Below are 17,772 nucleotides of genomic sequence, written 5' to 3'. Positions count from 1 at the left end.
CAACACCTACATCAACACTAAGTTGGAATATGCGTCAACAGTTTGGGATCCGCAGACTAAAAAGGAAATACACGACTTGTAAATGATACAGAGAAAAGCCATAGGAATTATTTATGGAAAGTATAAAAGATGCAATTCTCCTGCCAAACTAATGACTGACAATCACATTCAAAATTTGGAAAAGCATCTATAGACAACTTAACCGAATAGACATTCTTCCCAGAGTTCCGATAGGCAAACAAGGCTTTGGTACTTTATCGTACGTCAAACCTGCTACTACACGAAAGACGTGCCATACGCAGGAACATGCGTTAAAACCAATTTTTACTAAAAGAAATGCATTCAAAAAGAGCTTCTTGCCTCGGTGTATTACTGATTGGAATACACTTTCTCAGTTCATTTTCAACACCATTGATTTCCGCAATGAATTTGAAAATTTATTGTTTCAGCAGCCCACAAGCATATATTGTGTATTTTTGTTTTGGTATACCAAAGTATGTATTGCTGGTATTATATTCTCAATTAGTGTGGGTGGTCTACTACCTGTTGTTGGTTTGTCTACTATCTAATTTCTGTTGTTGAGTGTTTCTGTGATTGCACATACTCCTCGTTTTTGTGTCACTTCTGCTTGGGCCTACTGGCCCGCAGAATAAATAAATAAATAAATAAATAAATAAATGAATGAATAAATGAATAAACGAATGAATAAATGAATGAATAAATGAATAAATACATGAATAAATAAATAAATAAAGTTGGGCTTCCGCAATGGCGTCCCCACATTGCTACATCTGTTTTTTGTAACGCTAAATATAATAAAAATATGATTCAAAAGCAAGCATATACACGTAGTGCGAACATATGGACAATGCGTAAAGTTGATTCCGCATATTTTCGAGATAGCTAGGATGGTTATTTATAAACCTCCATTTACCTTCTTGTGCGTGAAAGGGTGCGTTTGCAGGTGTCTGAACTAGATGGCGGCAACGTACCGAGAGAGGCTCGAGATAGCGTTTGATTGCGCTTTTCGTCGGTGGAATCTCGTCTGCGTGCCTGGGCGCCTGCACAGAGTAGAAACATGGCGGCGCCCTGGCGGTTACCGATTTAAATGCATGAGTGCTATGGGGAGCTTTTTCCCTAGAGTTGGTTTTATTTACTCCATGGCCGCAGGACTTCTACGAAAGACCGTCGCCGATGGTCGAAATGAAAGGAATGCCCCGGATGCCAGAGCCAATTTCCCCAGGCAACTGAAGAATGTTAACTATCGGTCATACCTGTTCTTGTCTGCTTCTAGGCTTTCTTAGGTCCATCAACATGGCAACTCAGATGTCATCGTCGCGTGCAAACGATGGTGCGTTCCACCATCGGGCATAGCCCAAATTGGGTTGCAATGGCCAAGCGAAAAAGGCATTCGCCACTTCCAGCACCCATAGGTCGCACGGCAAGTTGATCATGGGGGTGGGGGGGGGGGGTGTATAGTTTACATTACATTTCATTTCTTTTCATTTATTTATCGTTACAGACCCGAAGGCAACACATAACGTGAGACTTGAGTACTTGTTTTCATTGTTAACAAAAACATAATAAAATAGTTTTAACACCAAAAAGATACAAAAGGGAAAAAACAAGGACCAGGTATTAACAACAACGGTAAGAAAACACTAGTGTTTGTTACCATAACAAGGCTACGCCAACGCTGCTTAGCTTTCAAAAGACGGCTACATAGGATCATGGATCGTGCAACATGAAATAGTGATTAAAAATGCAATGAATAATCACGATAACGAGAGCACATGTATGCTATCAGGGAGCGAATTCGATAGATTATTGCATGTCAAAAGAATGAATCTGTCTTTTTAATGTTTGACCAGGGATACGCGTTAAGGGTAGGCTATGATTTAGGCGAGCGGAAGTTCGCAAAGACGGTTGTAACAAAGCATGTGTTGAAAGCGGGGGATAGTAGTAGAAATGAAGACGGCATACGCACGGGAGAGGGGGGGGGGCCATAATGAGGAGATGCAATGCAAAGGTTGGAAGGTCGAGAGTGCTTTTTATTTACGTAACGCTATAGATTGCCTTGAATAGTCTGGTGCGATGAATCGGGCGACGCGGTTCTGGATCGCTTCAAGTTGGTAGCTGAGGTACACATGAGTTGGGTGCCAGACAGGTGACGCGTATCCGAGTTTAGGTCGGATGTACATGAGGTATGCAGGCTTCTTGCTCTACGGGGATGCTTTACTAAGGTAAATTTGCAAGTACCCGAACGCACGCGAAGCTTCAGGGCAGACGGTTTCGATGTGTGTTACCAATGATAGTGAAGGGGTCATAGGATGGACGCATCAATTAAGGCACGGCCGCTGGATAAAAAAAGGCACCTTTTTTATCCAGTGGCCGTGATTAAGGAAACGCGCGCGTCTCAGGAAGCAGGTAGTTCACGGACCTTTGCTCAGTACAATGATTGACCTTTCTAAAGAAGCGAAGAGGTGTCTCATCGAAGGTGAGGGTGCGCTTCATGCCGAACACGTTATATGTTGTCGGGAGAAAGACAAAGACGACGAATGATAGGCTCGCTTCCGAACGCCCGTCTGTAATTTGAAGTGTTTTTTAGCCAATGTAGAGTTCATTTTTTTGCTTCTTGTGCCTTGCTCTCACCGAAAATTTGTCTAGGGGTCACCGTCCTGCGAGCGAAGCACTTCAAGCGGTTCCCAAAGCGCACCGGACCGAAGCAGCAGCGCGGCGGGCCTCCGCCGTCACCCGCCCTTCGTGATGCTCTGATGACATTCATCACAAGCAATCAGCCATCAATTCAGCATGTTCTTTCTGTAGACCACAGAGAAGATGATCAAGCAAGGTAAAGGCTACGTGAAGATGAGATCGAGACAAGAGAATCTGCAGGAGACAACGAAGAGATGGACCAGACAGCCTTCACTGTTGTCTCTTACAAAAAAAAAAAGAGCCACAGGTGTTCCTATTATATTTAAGCCAACTCAGACTGACAGCAGCTTATGGAGAGTAAACCCAAATCTTCTGGCTTCTGCGGTCGTGACAACAGCCCAAGAAACGTTACTCAGCCATCGTCTCAACAAGGATGGCAGCATCATGGTGATAGTGTCTACACTTCCTGCAGCTAATCGCCTCCTCGCGGTGGCAGATCTGTCGGGTATTGCTTTAGAAGCTTGAGTTCCATACTCCTACTCTGCCACATACGGGAGGATACAGGACGTTTCTGTTGAGTACTCGGATGATGACCTCAAGGAGTATTTGAGCGAACAAGGAGTCATATATGCTAAAAGGCAAGTTTCATACGTGGCTAACGAAGATGGCGTGGCAACGGAGACCAGAAGACGCTCGGTCATCCTCGAATTCTCTAAGGATGCCCCTTTACCAAACGGAGTGTCGCTTGTATTCTGCAGTTATCCCGGGACGGAGTACAAGGGGTCCGCTACTCAATGTTTCAGATGTCAAAGACGTGGACATTTAGTGGAATATTGTAACGGCCCATCCGTTGCAAGATATGCGCTGGTGCAAATATGCATAAGGAGTGTACCTCACGTTTTCAGCCTCGATGTGCAAACTGTGGAGCGGAGCATGCTGCATCATACGGAGGGTGTCCCAAAAAGAAATAAGCCAGTCTTGCACGGACAAGGGAGCAAATCCAGGGAAAAGTGCGGAAACGACGAGAACCATCACCGAATCCTGATGTGATATTTACATCTACAAACCATAAGCAACACGACAGGGTACTGCCCAGCGACATGTCTTCAAAAAAGTATTTCGCCTCAGTCGTGAGAGAAAACCAGCGAAGTCCATCTGCAAAGAGTCAATGAAAGCCCTAAGTGATACGGCCGCAAACCCACAACAACCACAAGTGTCCCCAAGGTCGCAGCAGAAGAACAGGAAGAACCAAGAAAAGCTGATGGATGGGAGCACTGTAAATGACATATCAATTATACTGTTTCCCATAATGTTCGCAGCAATCACTGCTATTCTCCGTGCCCGTCCTTTGTTTAAAAACATCCATCAGGTAGAGGCCGTCCTGACTTTGGAGCCGCTGGTGGCGTCTTCTTTCACGGCGCAACGCCGTGATTCTTCGGAGTAGCAACGATGGCTTCGCTAACAATCATCTCGCAAGCGGTGTCCACCAACAAACATTTCCGCACATGTACTATATTCCAGTGGAACGCTCGCGGCTTGCACTCGAAGCTAGCAGACCTTAAGTATCTTGCGCGAGTGTACCGATTACCTTTCATGGTCATTTCCGAGTCTCGCATCGACGAGCAGTTTAGGATAAAGGGTTATTATTTTCATCGTTCAAGGCGACAAAACGGAATTAGCCGACGGCTCTTTTGATTTCGCAACGACGTGCCTGCCTTTGTGATTGACGTAGCACCACATGACAAGAATGAATATATTTGCGCAACCACAGTGATTGCATTTAAACTATTTACCCTGATCGGAGTCTACTTGGAACCAGGATCACCTTTCGACGAGTCAAGATTGTAAAGCTTGTAGACAAGCACTCATATAATATGTGGCAATTTTAACGCACATAACGAGATCTAGGACAGTTCACATACATGTGCTCAGGGTGCTAAGCTGGCGCAGCTTCTTACAAGATACAATATAGAGCACTTGAACGATGGCAGCATAACATAGCTGAAAACCTCGAATACTGTTAGCTGCATTGACGTCACATTTGCACCAAGTCAAGTTGCCCCTATGTTCGGCAGGTGTACAGATTTCGAGACTCGAGGTAGTGATCACTACCCGATCCTAATCTCAGCCCTTCATTTTCGGACGTTGCCCAGAAAAGTGAAACTGAAGTCGGTAGACTGGGAAGCTTACACAGCAGCCGTAGACAAAGGCATCACAGCCTCGACTGCTAGAATAAAAACTAGAATAGCTCATCGCCTCAAACAAGGTACCCGCTCTGCCACTAAGCATTGTAATGTACCTACTAACGACAAAGAATTCGAAAGGTTCTGTGCCAGTCGAAGGCGTGCCGAAAAGAAGGCTCTACGTAGTAACAATATCGAAGACCTCAGAACTTGTCGACGGGGACAAAGACATGTACGGCATTACCTCACTAAACTGAACCGTAAAAGGTGGAGGGACTTTTGTGAGGCGCTGGACATACGAAAACGCTGAGAAAAATCTGCCGAGTCGTCAGAGGCACTCGCAAAGAGCCGCGACAGCTTTATCCCTTTATCGCCCTCTCATTACATGAGCACGCATCCCTGAAAGGGGTGCCAGAGCAATAATCTAGGCTCCTTTTCAGCGGGGCACAACCTTTTCTGCAAATTGCAAGTCATCAGTCTAGTCCACCTCGAGCGACCCTTCCTTAGTTAGAATTACCGTTTACAATTGAAGAGCTCACAGCAGCAATCGGCGACGCAAACAAGCGATCATCACCTGGCCATGACGGTATGAGTTATGCAGCCCTCGCAAATCTATGCCACACATCTCGCCAACGTCTTCTGGAGTACTACAACGCCTCATGGATAAATGGGGAGGTTCCTACGAAATGGAAGCTTGCGAAACTTATTCATACATTGAAGCCAGGAAAGCAGCCGACGAATTACGCCTCCTTCAGACGCATATCTCTGCTTAGGTGCGTAGGGAATCTATTCGAAAAAAATAATTCACGAACGACTAAATTGGTTCCTGGAAACTACAAAAGTTACCGGGAGGAAATGAATGGCTTCCGGCAAAATAGGTCCGCGATTTCCGCGAAATAGGTCCGCGATCAAAAATTCCACGACCACTTCCTCGACACTTAGAGACATTGTACCATCGTCTTCAACTGATCGTGGCATACACGAACAACAATCGGTACCGCATACGGCGTACCACTAACCCCTACTGTGATAACTGTGGCAACCCAGAGACAATGGAGCACATATTACTAGAATGCCCGGCGTACCGCGATGAGAGACAATGTATTGAGCAACAAATGGACATAATTTGCCACGATCCGTTAACATTACCCAGCATCTTATAGGTCCAAGTCCGGCCCTTCAAAACAGCGGCGGGTTTGTGATTTATTGTTCAAATACCTGTCAGAAATTGGTCTAATCGGAAAGCTTTAAAGATCAACCATTTCATATAAAAAAGCCTAAATTTACCCGCCATGTCACCTGTAAATATTATAATCAGGTCCATTTGCGCACTTCATATTCATTTTTTGTGCTCTTTTTTTCCCACTCCCCTCTGCAATCTTTTAATCCCATTCCCCATCCCTATACAGAGTAGCATGCCAGCGGTTTTATACGCGCCGGCAAAACCTCTGTTTTCCTAATAAAGAATCTCTCTCTCTCTCTCTTTCTCTATGTTGCGAAATTATCGAGACCATGAGCACCGTAGACCGGGTCGAGTTTCTTCGCTCGTAAACAAGCCTTGTAAAAAAGTCGCCCCATACGATAAAGGCCGAAGTCTGCAATTAAATCGGTGCCGTAAATGTCACCACATCCTTCTTTATTTCTTGTCCTGTCTTCTAATATATATATAATGTGCGGGAGTAGACATGCCGCAGTTAGTAGAAGCGATCATCACGGTGTCGCTCAAGGCTGAACCAAGCTAGCGCCCAATTAAAGCTATTCGCAGTCACATTGCCAAGTAAACTAAAAGCTACAATGCATTCACGTGGGATAAATGAGTATTGGGCCAATTTAGTCGTGCAATGCTTGTTAACGATCTCAAAATTACAAGAAAATTACAAGGATAAATTACAAGGTACTGCTAAGTGAGAATATATGCACGAAGGGCAAGTTTGCGTGCAGCCACTAACTTTACAATCAATCATTCCCATTAGCGTTTTCACATGCTATAGGGATATATTGCGTAAGTCCAAAGCTTTAGGGAACCTTTTTTACTAAACTCCCAGGGCTGAATTGTATATTTCTTTAAGAGACAGCCTTATTTTTTGTCTGGATTCTCGGGGGGGTTCGAACTCATTTTCAGCATTATTTCATATTTGCTAGTAAAGTACTAAAATGGGAGCACTGAAGGCAGTTGAAGCTGCCCCCCCCCAAAAAAGTATTTGTTCAATAAATACTCGTTGCACATGACCATTTCATCCCTCACATTTTGCCAATCCGCAGCTTCATCGCCCACAACGTATTTCGTTTCTTATCCTTGAGAAAACAGTGCGGACAAGCAAAAAATGCAATGGACAATACCCCCGTACAGCTGAGGCTACAAGCGCTCAGCAATGTGACGCGAAATCATTCACACATTCATTAAAATCACCCATACAACGCACAGAATAGCATGCGTTTCAATCAAGAACAAGCTCAAAACAAGCATCTGAACCATCAATAAAGCATTGTGTACCACCCTCAGCAATTGCAATGGTTCTTTTGCAACAGCTTCGCTGGACATTCACTTTCGCAGGACCGAGATAGTGAGTATTTTTTTTATATAGTGGCGCACTGTACATGCAGTTATGTTTCGCCCGTTGATCGTTTTTCAACATTCCAAATAGCAGTGAAACGCTGGGCAAACCGCGTGGTCGGGGAACCCATTATTGCCAAAGAATTTTGGAAAAAAATCTGCGCGATGGTGCCAGAGTAACTGAAAAGTGTGAATATAAATTCTGAACGAGTGAGTGACGATGTTAAAAGAGCGCATAGTTTGAGTTACAAGCAGAACGGTAACTAGCAAGGGCAAAAGTAAAAGCTGACGTCGGAGGCACAGTGCAGCGTAGAGTAGACGAACCCTTCATCGTCTTACCTCAACTGGCCTTCACGTATAAGGTCCTACACATGGGTCAAACACGCAGAAGGGAATCTCATATAGCTCAATGCTGAATGGTGACCTCCTGTTTCTGCGTACATGGATACAAGTGAGTGAAGCAACAGTGATGCAGCTGATACGTTTTTCAGTGATGTTGTGCGACCCATGACTCGTTTGAACGACCTTTGGTTTTGACCTTCGTGCATTTGGGTGTTTTTATTTTTACTTTTCCTGAGACAAAGCGGCGTCGCTAGCATGACTGCACGCCACCTACCCTGTCGATGGACCCCGTTTATTCGTCCACACTAAACTGGGGTGCACATAGTTGACAGACGGATTGCTTGAACGGACGCTACCACTCATAGGGTTTGTGACACGGTAAGCCCCGCACAGTTACCAAGCGCTTTCACCAGCGCTGCACCAATAGTAGAAAAATATGTCAGGCACTCAACTAGGAGCACAATCTGGAAGGTAGAAGAGTTGGAATCGTCGTGTAGGTGGTTGGCAAAGACTGGTTATTCTTCGCTGTTTGGTGAGGGGACGCTTAGGATAAGGAGGTGGTATCACGGCGACTTGCCGATGACGGTTGTCGTAGTCGGCGAAACGGTAAAATGGACGCACAGACGAAACAACTTTTGTGCTTTTAACGCAGTTCGCAGTGAAAACAAAGGCGAGAATATGGCATCAGGATGCGAACGCCTGCGTCTCCCGTCCCTGACTCACAGCGCTGCCTACAGGTGCCACTGCTGTCGCACGACTCACACTGTAAACTCTAACGTGTCGACACATTTCAGTGGTGTTATAACGCTAAATTCCAGAGGAATGCGTTAGTATTACACCGCATCTCTTTGAGTACCCGGATCCATTCACCCCATTGAAAAGTGTTGTTAAGGAGCTCACTCGACATACGTCCTGCCTCTTCGAGGGGCCAAGTGCAACCCACGGTGGTTCGGAGAAGACCACCGTCAGTTCCACTATACAGGTTGTCCCAACTATCATGCACCAAGATTTTAAAATATTTAACTGTCATGTAGCTAGACGGAACCCAGATAATGTTGTTCGACGTCGTTTGGAGATACTCAGATTATTTCTTGCATTCCGCCTCATTATTTAATTAGTCCTAATTATTTAATAAACTTCTTAAATATCATAATTAGACCAAAAGTGTCAATGAGAAAGTTATAGAGCGACATGAAAAACCTCCCGATACAGCTTTCTGTTGCTCAATACGCGCTACATAACAGTGTTTTCTGAGCTTGAACGAAGCCCGCGAACACACGCAATGTGCCTCGATCGGCCTTTCGCGTGGCAATATTGCCTGTATTCGCGGGCTTTTTTCAGACTCAAATAAACAACGCCATTCTTCCATTTTTATGGTGAAGTAATGGGAACGCAATTCCACACTCGTTTAATGCATTACTTGTTAAAATATAACCTTTTTGTCGCCTCAGCAATTCGAATTTTGTCAAGGTTATTCTACAGGAATGGCACTTGATCACTTTAAATGAAGAAATTAACCAAGCTATTCACAGAGGCCTAATTATGGGATCTATATAGATCATTCTGACTAAAGCCTTTGACATCATAAATCATGGCTTACTGTTTGTTAAACTTGAAACATTTGGCATACCTCGTCCTCCTCTAAGCTTTATTCGTAACTACTTGATCGACCGGTCTAAGAAGGTACAAGTTAACGGTCATCTCTCATCACCGAAATTCATCAAAGTAGGAGTCATCCAATGATCAATTTTACGCCCCCTTTTATGTTTGCTGGACATTAATGACTTATCTGCTGTTCCTAATAAGACAGCATGTATACTATATGATGATGACACAGCAATATTTACATTGAGTAACACAATTCCCACGCTCCAGTCCACGCGAATTTAAATCGACACCAAACTTTTCTCAAAATTTCAAGCATTCTTTCTTGGCGTCATTGAATATTCTTCCGCTACGACAATTAATTGAACACAAATGATGTATAATTGCATGTAGGCTCATCACACATTTTGTTTACATTGAATGACTAAATCGTAAACAACTTACTAGTAACAATCGTACTCGGTTTTCCCAGCAGAATAACCATTTTTGCCTGCTGTAAGTGATTACGGCAAGTGTACAGCTCTGCGTTCATGCATAGAAAAATGAAATTTATTGCTGCTCGAAATAAAATCGTCGCACAATGTTTGTTTATTTGCTGCGAGCACCAAGAAATATTTTGCAAAGAAATTGAACGACTCATTGGAACTTCCTAATTAACTGCCAACATGTCATTTTTGAGTATTATTGACGTTCTTACACCGAAGCTGTCTATGGCTATGATCTGGAAAAATGTGTCTGAGATGTTCACGAAAACAAATCATCATGTGGGCCGATCCTGGTAATTGTGAAGAAATGGTCCAAGCTCAATGGCACTTACCCCTGGTGGCTCAGGGATCTGTAACGCACCCTTGAACTACCCTTGTCAGTGAATGGACACACGCGATTGACGTGCAACAAGAGCGTCGAGTCCCGGGTGGGTGGAGTCGCCATCTATGCAAAGACCGAATGCATGAGTGACACCCCGTACAATATGCCAGTCGTAAATGAAGCCACCATCTCGGATTGTGTGGACGCTTGTGCTGTTAGGATAGAAGATGGCACAGTAGTTGCTGCGGTATCCATCGCTCCCGCAACCTCAAAGAGAGAGATCGAAGTCTTGCTGACTCATGTGTTGGGTTGGGTGTCTCTCGGCAATAACACATCTATTGTCGTCGGGGGGGGGGGGGGGGGGGCTTTAACGTTGACATCAGCAGGCCTGCGGAAGGTGGATCTCATTGTTCATGTTGGAACGTTTCGGCTTCAAGTGTTGCAATGAAGTGGATATGCCGACAACAACACGCAACAGATCGTGCATCGATGTCACATTTAGCAAGAATGTGTCTACATTCGATGTGCACCAAATTGCAGTTTACCATAGCGATCATAAGGTCGTTATATAGTGATGAATATGGTGACCAAGTGCATGGAATTACAAAAATCAAGAGAAAATTAAACAACGAAGCTATGTGTTGTCTCTTTACAACCATTTAACATAACCACCAAATTAAAAAAAGTAATATAATTAAAGAAAACCAAAAGCTTCGCTGGTCTTCCATCGTCACGTAGTGGAACGTGTCTGAATTTTTTGTGTAGCCAATTGATATTTAGGAAATAAGATAAGTTTCTTGCATTAGGTGAAGCTGATTATCCATATTATACTGTTTCTAATGTTGCTTCTTCACTTGCTTGTGCTTTTATTAGTATTATCATTATCCTACGTACCTAATTCTTTTTAATTATTTTCTTGGAACTAATCAATTTGCCTAATTATTAGCATTTAGATAGCTCACACGCCCGCACTTTTCATTGCTGCTTGCTCTCTTTGTATAATTACTGTATTTGTGTAATCACAGGAGGTTCCCCCGTCAGTTTTTGTCTAAACCCTGGGACCTCTCGCTTTAATGTTTCTTTAAAATGGAACTCCATCATGACTTCCGAAATAAAATTTAAATTGTATTTGTTTGCACTCGATGACCGCGGAAGCTCGCTGTCAAAACGCTGGAATGAGGAAGAACGGCAGCAGCAGCGAGCGAATTCACCTTCGTGCTGCGTCTCGCATCAACGCGAACTAAGCCGCCAAAAAACTCACACAGCGCACACAAAAACAGCGCATGGCGGACTGTGTCCTCAACTCAGATGGCTTTCAAGATACAGCGGCTCGGGCGGGCGCGCACGGCCGCCCGGGCCGCCCGGAGTAAAATCGCGGGTGAGCCGCGATCGGCGGCTCACCCTCGCACGCTTTCACTCGCGCATACAGCATACGGCGTGCGGTGACGATATTATCGCCCTTGGACTTTATCGCAACCTCACGGCGACAACGACGGCGACGCTGACGGCACGAATGTGCCTCGAGTGTCCATACAATTTCTATCACAATAAACTTATGCTTCATGCTTCAATGGATGAAAAGGCCAGCACACAGTCACAATAAAGTAATATATGCGAAACCTTTTCTCAGAATCCTTGAAGCACTCGCAACTCTGTGCGACACCGTTCCATTCAAACTATTTATTCATACCTCAAGGATCCCAGAGGGACGAGGTAGATTATAATATTAAAAACTTAACAGATAAGACAGCGCTGTACCATAATAGTATAAGAAAGCATTTCGATCTACCGATTTGGCTGTCTGTGGTACGCTAACAGCTCGTTTTACGGAGAGTGAACATACATAGCGCGACGTTTCTTTGCGTAGCTGTTCCACATTCATCGTCACGGTGGGACACAGCACGTCGGATGCAGCGGCGTGAACATCCACAATTCCACACCGTCTAAATATACGCTTTTGGACAATAAATTAAAATTAAATTCGGGCGTTTTAAATGCCGAGACTACAATATGATTATGAGGCACGCCGTAGTGGGGCACTCCGGATTAGCTTTGACCACCACGGATTCTTTAACGTGCCCCCAATTCACGGTACCGAGGGGTTCTTGCATTTCGCCTCCATCGTAATGCGGCCACCGTGTATAGGGATTTGATCACGCGCCCTCAGGCTTAGGAGCGCAATGCCAAAGCCACTGTGCCACCACGTATGATGCCAATAAATGGCATGCGCTAGCTCCGGCGAAATTCGAAGAAAGGCACGCCCCGCCTTGAAAAAAAAATAAAAACTCTTCATCCCCGCTCTCCGATAGTAGCTGTCCAGCGAAGCTGTTGAAAACTACCACTACAACTGCTTAGGGGGCAATGCAATGCTTTATGGCTTTGGAGTAATGGTACTTGTGCTATTTTAGAGTAATGGTAAGAAAGGGAGCAATGGTAAATTTTACAGCATGCCACCGCCCATATAGCGGCGACGCAACAACATTGAAATCATTTTCTCGGCTGGTTATTTTATGAACGAAAAGATAGGGACGTCACGCCCCACGTCGCAAGCTGGCGTCGCCGCGGCAGCTTGCCCAACAGTGATCTTTACCGGGATCTTAGAATGCCGGCTGATGTGGTCTTCACACCAGCAGGCGACGAGGGCGCTGTTCAAGTTCCTCCAGTGAAGCGACCTGTTTGAACAACTGTGACGCTCCTGAGTTGCTTTGTGTGGGCATGTGTTTTTATTGCGATAGCAATTATATGGGCACTTAAACCGGATTTCTGCCGTAGGCGTCGCCGTCGCCGTGATGTTCCGTATAAAGTCCAAGGGCGATAAAATCATCGCCGCGCGCCGTATGCGCGAGCGAAAGCGCGCGGGGGACGCGCGCTATCACGGAGAGCGAACGCACGGCGAAAAGCAAACGCGACCGTTGCGCGTAAGGCCGTGAGGGTATGGGAGGCAGGGAAGCGGGGCGACGCTGTGATCCGGCACCAAAGGCGTATCTTGCAACCGGGCGTAAGGGGAACGTGCCACTCAATCTCCCGCGCGAAAGCAAGAAAGCGGGAAGGCAGCGCGGGAGGGAGGGGGGGTGCAGCTTCTAATCTGCCAACAACTGCGCTCGTACTTTCCCCGCGGTTGTGGCGGTCGCCCGCACTGTCTATTATCTCCACACTGTTCTGACCTTTGTATGCGCTGTGCATTCGCCGCTCAGTTTCCCTTGAAGCGACAGACCGCACGAACCTTCGCCCGCTGCGGCGGCGGCGCTTGCTGCCAGCCTTTTGACAGTCGTTATCTGTGGTCATTCAGTGTGATCTACTCATGTTTGCTTGTGCGCGCTGACACCACTCCTGTTAATTCAGTTAGTAAGTGAATGTGTCGAAGTTTATGCAGCCGATAAAACTACTATCCCTACTCCGAATAGCTCTCTACCAATTTGCGATCGCAATTAATGCTTCGCCTTTCGGGCGAAACTGCGACATTTATTTTATCTCCCTCGCGTTCTATGTGTGTACATTTTCTTTAGCTTTCTGTCTCCCCTTACCCCTTCCCCAGTGCAGAGTAGCAAAATGGATTAGGGTAGCAACTGGCAGAGGGGTTAACCTTCCGGTTAGCCCCTCTGCCTTTCGCATCTCATTTATCTCTCTCTCTTTTACCGGGAGACGTATGCGGGGAGCGCTACGTGCTTCGCATTGCTATCATGAGCGCCTTATCATCAATTATGTGGTTTGGATGCTTGTTTTGAGCTTGTTGTTTACTGAACCGTATGCTCCTCCGTATGTTGTATGCACGATTTCAAAGAATGTATTTACTGTTCGCTTCCATTTGCTGAGTGCTTGTAGCCTCTCCCTTACGGGGGTATGATCCATTGCTTAGGGAAGTATGAGCAATTGATCATGGTAGTTTTCTGTCTATGGACGCGAAATACCCCGGAATCATCGCCATAGAATGTTTCGCTGTAAAAACACGCAATGAAATGAAAAAAAAACTTGGACCAAACTACCGCGCTCAAGTGACCAATGCCATTTCGCCCGGCATAATCGCTATATAGAGGCTTGCACAGGCAGGTTATTTCTTGTGTCATAAGCACAGGTCGGTAGGGGTTCCCAAGAACAAACTAATACATTGTAAAATAAAAAAAAACATTATTCATTTGCTTTTTTAGTGTGTAATTATCAATTTGGTCCGCGGGATTCGGTCGGTCGTGTGAATGCAGCTATATATTTGCGCGGGTTAATACTCCCCGCAATTGAACAACCTCTAAGCTGGCATGTACCGCATGTGAGCGTTTTTTTTTTCGTTTTTTTTTTCAGCCCGGGAAAGTCGGCTGCAATGACCCGCGCTAAAGCATTGGTGCTTCAGCAGGCTAGATATTGAATGTTGTAAATGAGTAAGATAAATAAATAAGTGAAGATCTTATTTGGCGCCGAGCCAAATGAATGGATGTGCAGAACATGCCACCAAAAAGCCACTAAAAAACGTGCGATGTGAGATTGTCATAGTTTTCTTAACGCGCTGTGCTGAAGCGCAGAGCCGGGCGACAGGCAGGATTATCTACAAAGAACTATTGATGTTCACCGCCGAAACCGGCGTACATTTGTATATTTAATAGTGTATGCCGCTGGGCGAACTTACAATATTAACAAAAATCAGTAAACGGGGCTGCGTCGACGATATACCTCGAGAAATCCAACCCGCCACACTGAAATGTTAGATTCGACCTTGCCACAGCAATCCGGAAGACGCTTCCCTTCTGCGGGTGAAACTCGCCTGATTCGTCTAGGATAGAGACAGACCAGGCCATCTCTTCTAAATGGGAACCGTCATCCACGAAGACACGAACAAGCATTTCCCCGTAAGGGGTTGCCTCACACGCCTCTGTTGCTGAATGCAATTGGGAGCTGTTGTATTTTTGGTAAGAACATTACAAATAGAATAACATTTTCTGCAAACTTGCCCTTCGTTGACTATATAGTAGCTTTCTCCCGATCCGCGAAATAATGTAGAGCCAATATCATCTGCGTAGATGACCCCCGACATTAATAAATTTGATGTTCCTCATAGCAGTCTCTCGATGTGCAAACATGAGAAAGATGAAGCCTGTCTAAATGAAGTGTGAGGCGTGAGAGCTCTAAGAGATGCGTGCTGAGACTCGCGTGCAAGCAGACACATTAGTAACACAGAAGGCTTTACGTGAAACAAGAAATCAGCGCACACACGATGTGCACGTATTGCAGCGATATCTCTTGTGGGACGTTCCCCGGTTGGTAATGGCGTGCATCGTGACCATTATCAGCCGTAAGGGTCAATATATATATATGTGTGCGTGTGTGTGTGTGTGTGTGTGTGTGTGTGTGTGTGTGTGTGTGTGTGTGTGTGTGTGTGTGTGTGTGTGTGTGTGTGTGTGTGTGTGTGTGTGTGTGTGTGTGTGTGTGTGTGTGTTGCTCGATATTCAGCTTTGTCATTAGGTACGGTATCCCGCAGTGAGCTTACCTTTCCGCTTGTTGCTTTCACAGGGGAGCCAAGCTGGCGGGGAACAGAGGGGCGAAGAGACTGGTATTTTGCAGCGCTTAGGTTTCCTTACTTTGTTCCACTCAATGGCACGATTTGCTTTAAAAACTTTTAGTCTCACGTACCAGTTGGTTCTCGTAAGCAGCCAGCTCTGTGCTTCGACAAATCACGAGGCTCGAATTAAGTACGGTAAAAAAAACACAAGCAGGTAACTGTAACATTGGTGGGACGTAAAACAAACCAGCTGCTTAACAGCTGAGTGGAGCACCATAGTTCATCGCCCACGTATGTGTCCGCACGTGTTTGATAAAGCACAGGTGAAGGCCACTCCGCTTAGACCGGATGCGCGTGACGAGTACGCTTTGTTTCATAGCCCGATTAACTTGCCTCGCTGAAACAAGCAGCGTTGTCGACGCTGGGCCCGGAGTCAGAGAAACCGGCGAGAGAAATTATCCCCGATCTCCTTCGCAGGAAATTTTGCGATTCGCCGACACTCGTTAGTGGGTGTGCCTAACAGCCACGAAGCTTCCCTGCGGGAATTATGAATGCGCCTCATGATTAGCTACGCACCAAAAATTTACCGCATTTTTGTTTTTTATCTTAATGTTTCCGGCAATAAATGGTCGCATCCTGTCGTGGTAGAAACGCGCCGTTAACCAGTTTAAGAAAAAGAGACAGTAAAACAGGACAAAACGAAGTTTTAGAGGCGGAAAGAAAGGGGTCCGAGGAAACCGAAATAGCGGTCCTGGTTTTTACACAAACAAGGCAGTTTGCTGTTTTATGCTTTTAAGTGGCGACACACGCAATGTTCGTTGATGGACTTTGATGCATGAACGATCGAGCCTGTTCGCGAAAACAAGGCTTATTGCACTCAGCTAAAGGAAATTACTTCAAAAACAACAAATAATTTCAATAGCGAGTGCTGGGCCAAGGGAGACTTGCCCGAAGAGTGCAAATTGGCTAAAACAATCGTGATCCGTAAACCAAAAAAGAATCCTTTGATCGATACACCCCGGCCAGTATCGCTCACATCCTTCCTGGGTAGATAGTAGATTGCAGCGATACCTGGAAGAGCGGAGCTGGTTCCCGGACTCCATGATAGGATTTCGCACGGGTTTATCTTGCCAGGAAACGTTCCTCCTACTTAGAGACGAAATTCGAACTAATACACCGTACGGCGACGAGAGATTAGTCCTAGCACTAGACCTCCAAGGAGCCTTCGACAACGTCTCTCACGCCGCAAAATTGGAGGAACTCGAACTCGTGGGTTGTGGTGCGCGCACATGCAATTATTTAAGAGCGTTTCTTTCCAACTGCGAGGCAAGCATCAGTATTGGCCAAATCACATCGGATGTATTTAAAATGCCTAACAATGGAACACCTCAAGGAGCGATAATATCTCCTCCGCTCTTCAACATGGCGATGTGTCCTCGTCCGCGATCTGGATCGGATAACCGACCTAGGTTACACGCTGTGGATGAGCAGAGGTTCACTAGGGGATAAGGAATATACGCTCCAAAGCGCAGTATTAGCGGTGGATAAATTTTCCAGATGGAGCGGCCTGAAGTGCACGCTCGAAGAATCTGTGGTCATCCGGATACACGCCAAAGGCTACAAATCCAGAGGAACCATTAACATCGTGGTTGAGGGCCAGTCAGTCCGAGAGGTACCAACGATTCGAGGTACCCAGGTCGGTGGCTTCAGAGCGACGGGAGAGCCGCATAGACACTCAAAACCCTCAAATCCACAACACACAATCCACAACTGGTAGGGCAATATTGGCTAGACTCAATATCCCAACATACCCCCTTTATCTCACCAAAAAGGCCGCAGCTGTCCCTCCATCAGTGAGATCCAAAATTACAGTAGCCTCAATTCCCCAAAACATGCATCCCGAGTACAACAAAGAAAGGCGCAAAGCACGCGCACAACACGTTCAATCAGCCTACTCTAATAACCATAAGTACAACACCTACTACACGGACGCATCTCTGTATGCAGAGGCGACCGGGCAGCGCTACCAAAGGAGGTACGCCCTGGCAGTTGTGAACGCAAATAACCGCATCGGCCATGGCGGGATCCCCTACCTTGGGCGAAATATTAGCAGTGGCGATCGCACTCGCTCACGTGGAGCT

At 45.7% G+C, this 17,772-nt stretch overlaps 1 protein-coding gene across 1 annotated transcript in view; it reads right to left on the bottom strand.

The window, feature by feature from the left end:
* LOC125942584 (trans-aconitate 2-methyltransferase-like) overlaps positions 1 to 15,944 on the bottom strand; it is a 33,193-nt gene extending 17,249 nt beyond the window's left edge. Inside the window, exon 1 of the mRNA XM_049660773.1 lies at positions 15,620 to 15,944. The gene's annotated coding sequence lies outside the window, so the exon portion shown is untranslated. The remainder of the gene's footprint in view (positions 1 to 15,619) is intronic.
* Between the last annotated feature and the right edge of the window lie 1,828 nt (positions 15,945 to 17,772).

This window comes from Dermacentor silvarum, chromosome 1 (assembly GCF_013339745.2).
Source record: "Dermacentor silvarum isolate Dsil-2018 chromosome 1, BIME_Dsil_1.4, whole genome shotgun sequence".
NCBI classification, from domain to species: Eukaryota; Metazoa; Arthropoda; class Arachnida; order Ixodida; family Ixodidae; genus Dermacentor; species Dermacentor silvarum.
Note: the sequence above shows the minus strand (reverse complement) of the source record. Positions and strands in the feature narration are given on the sequence as shown.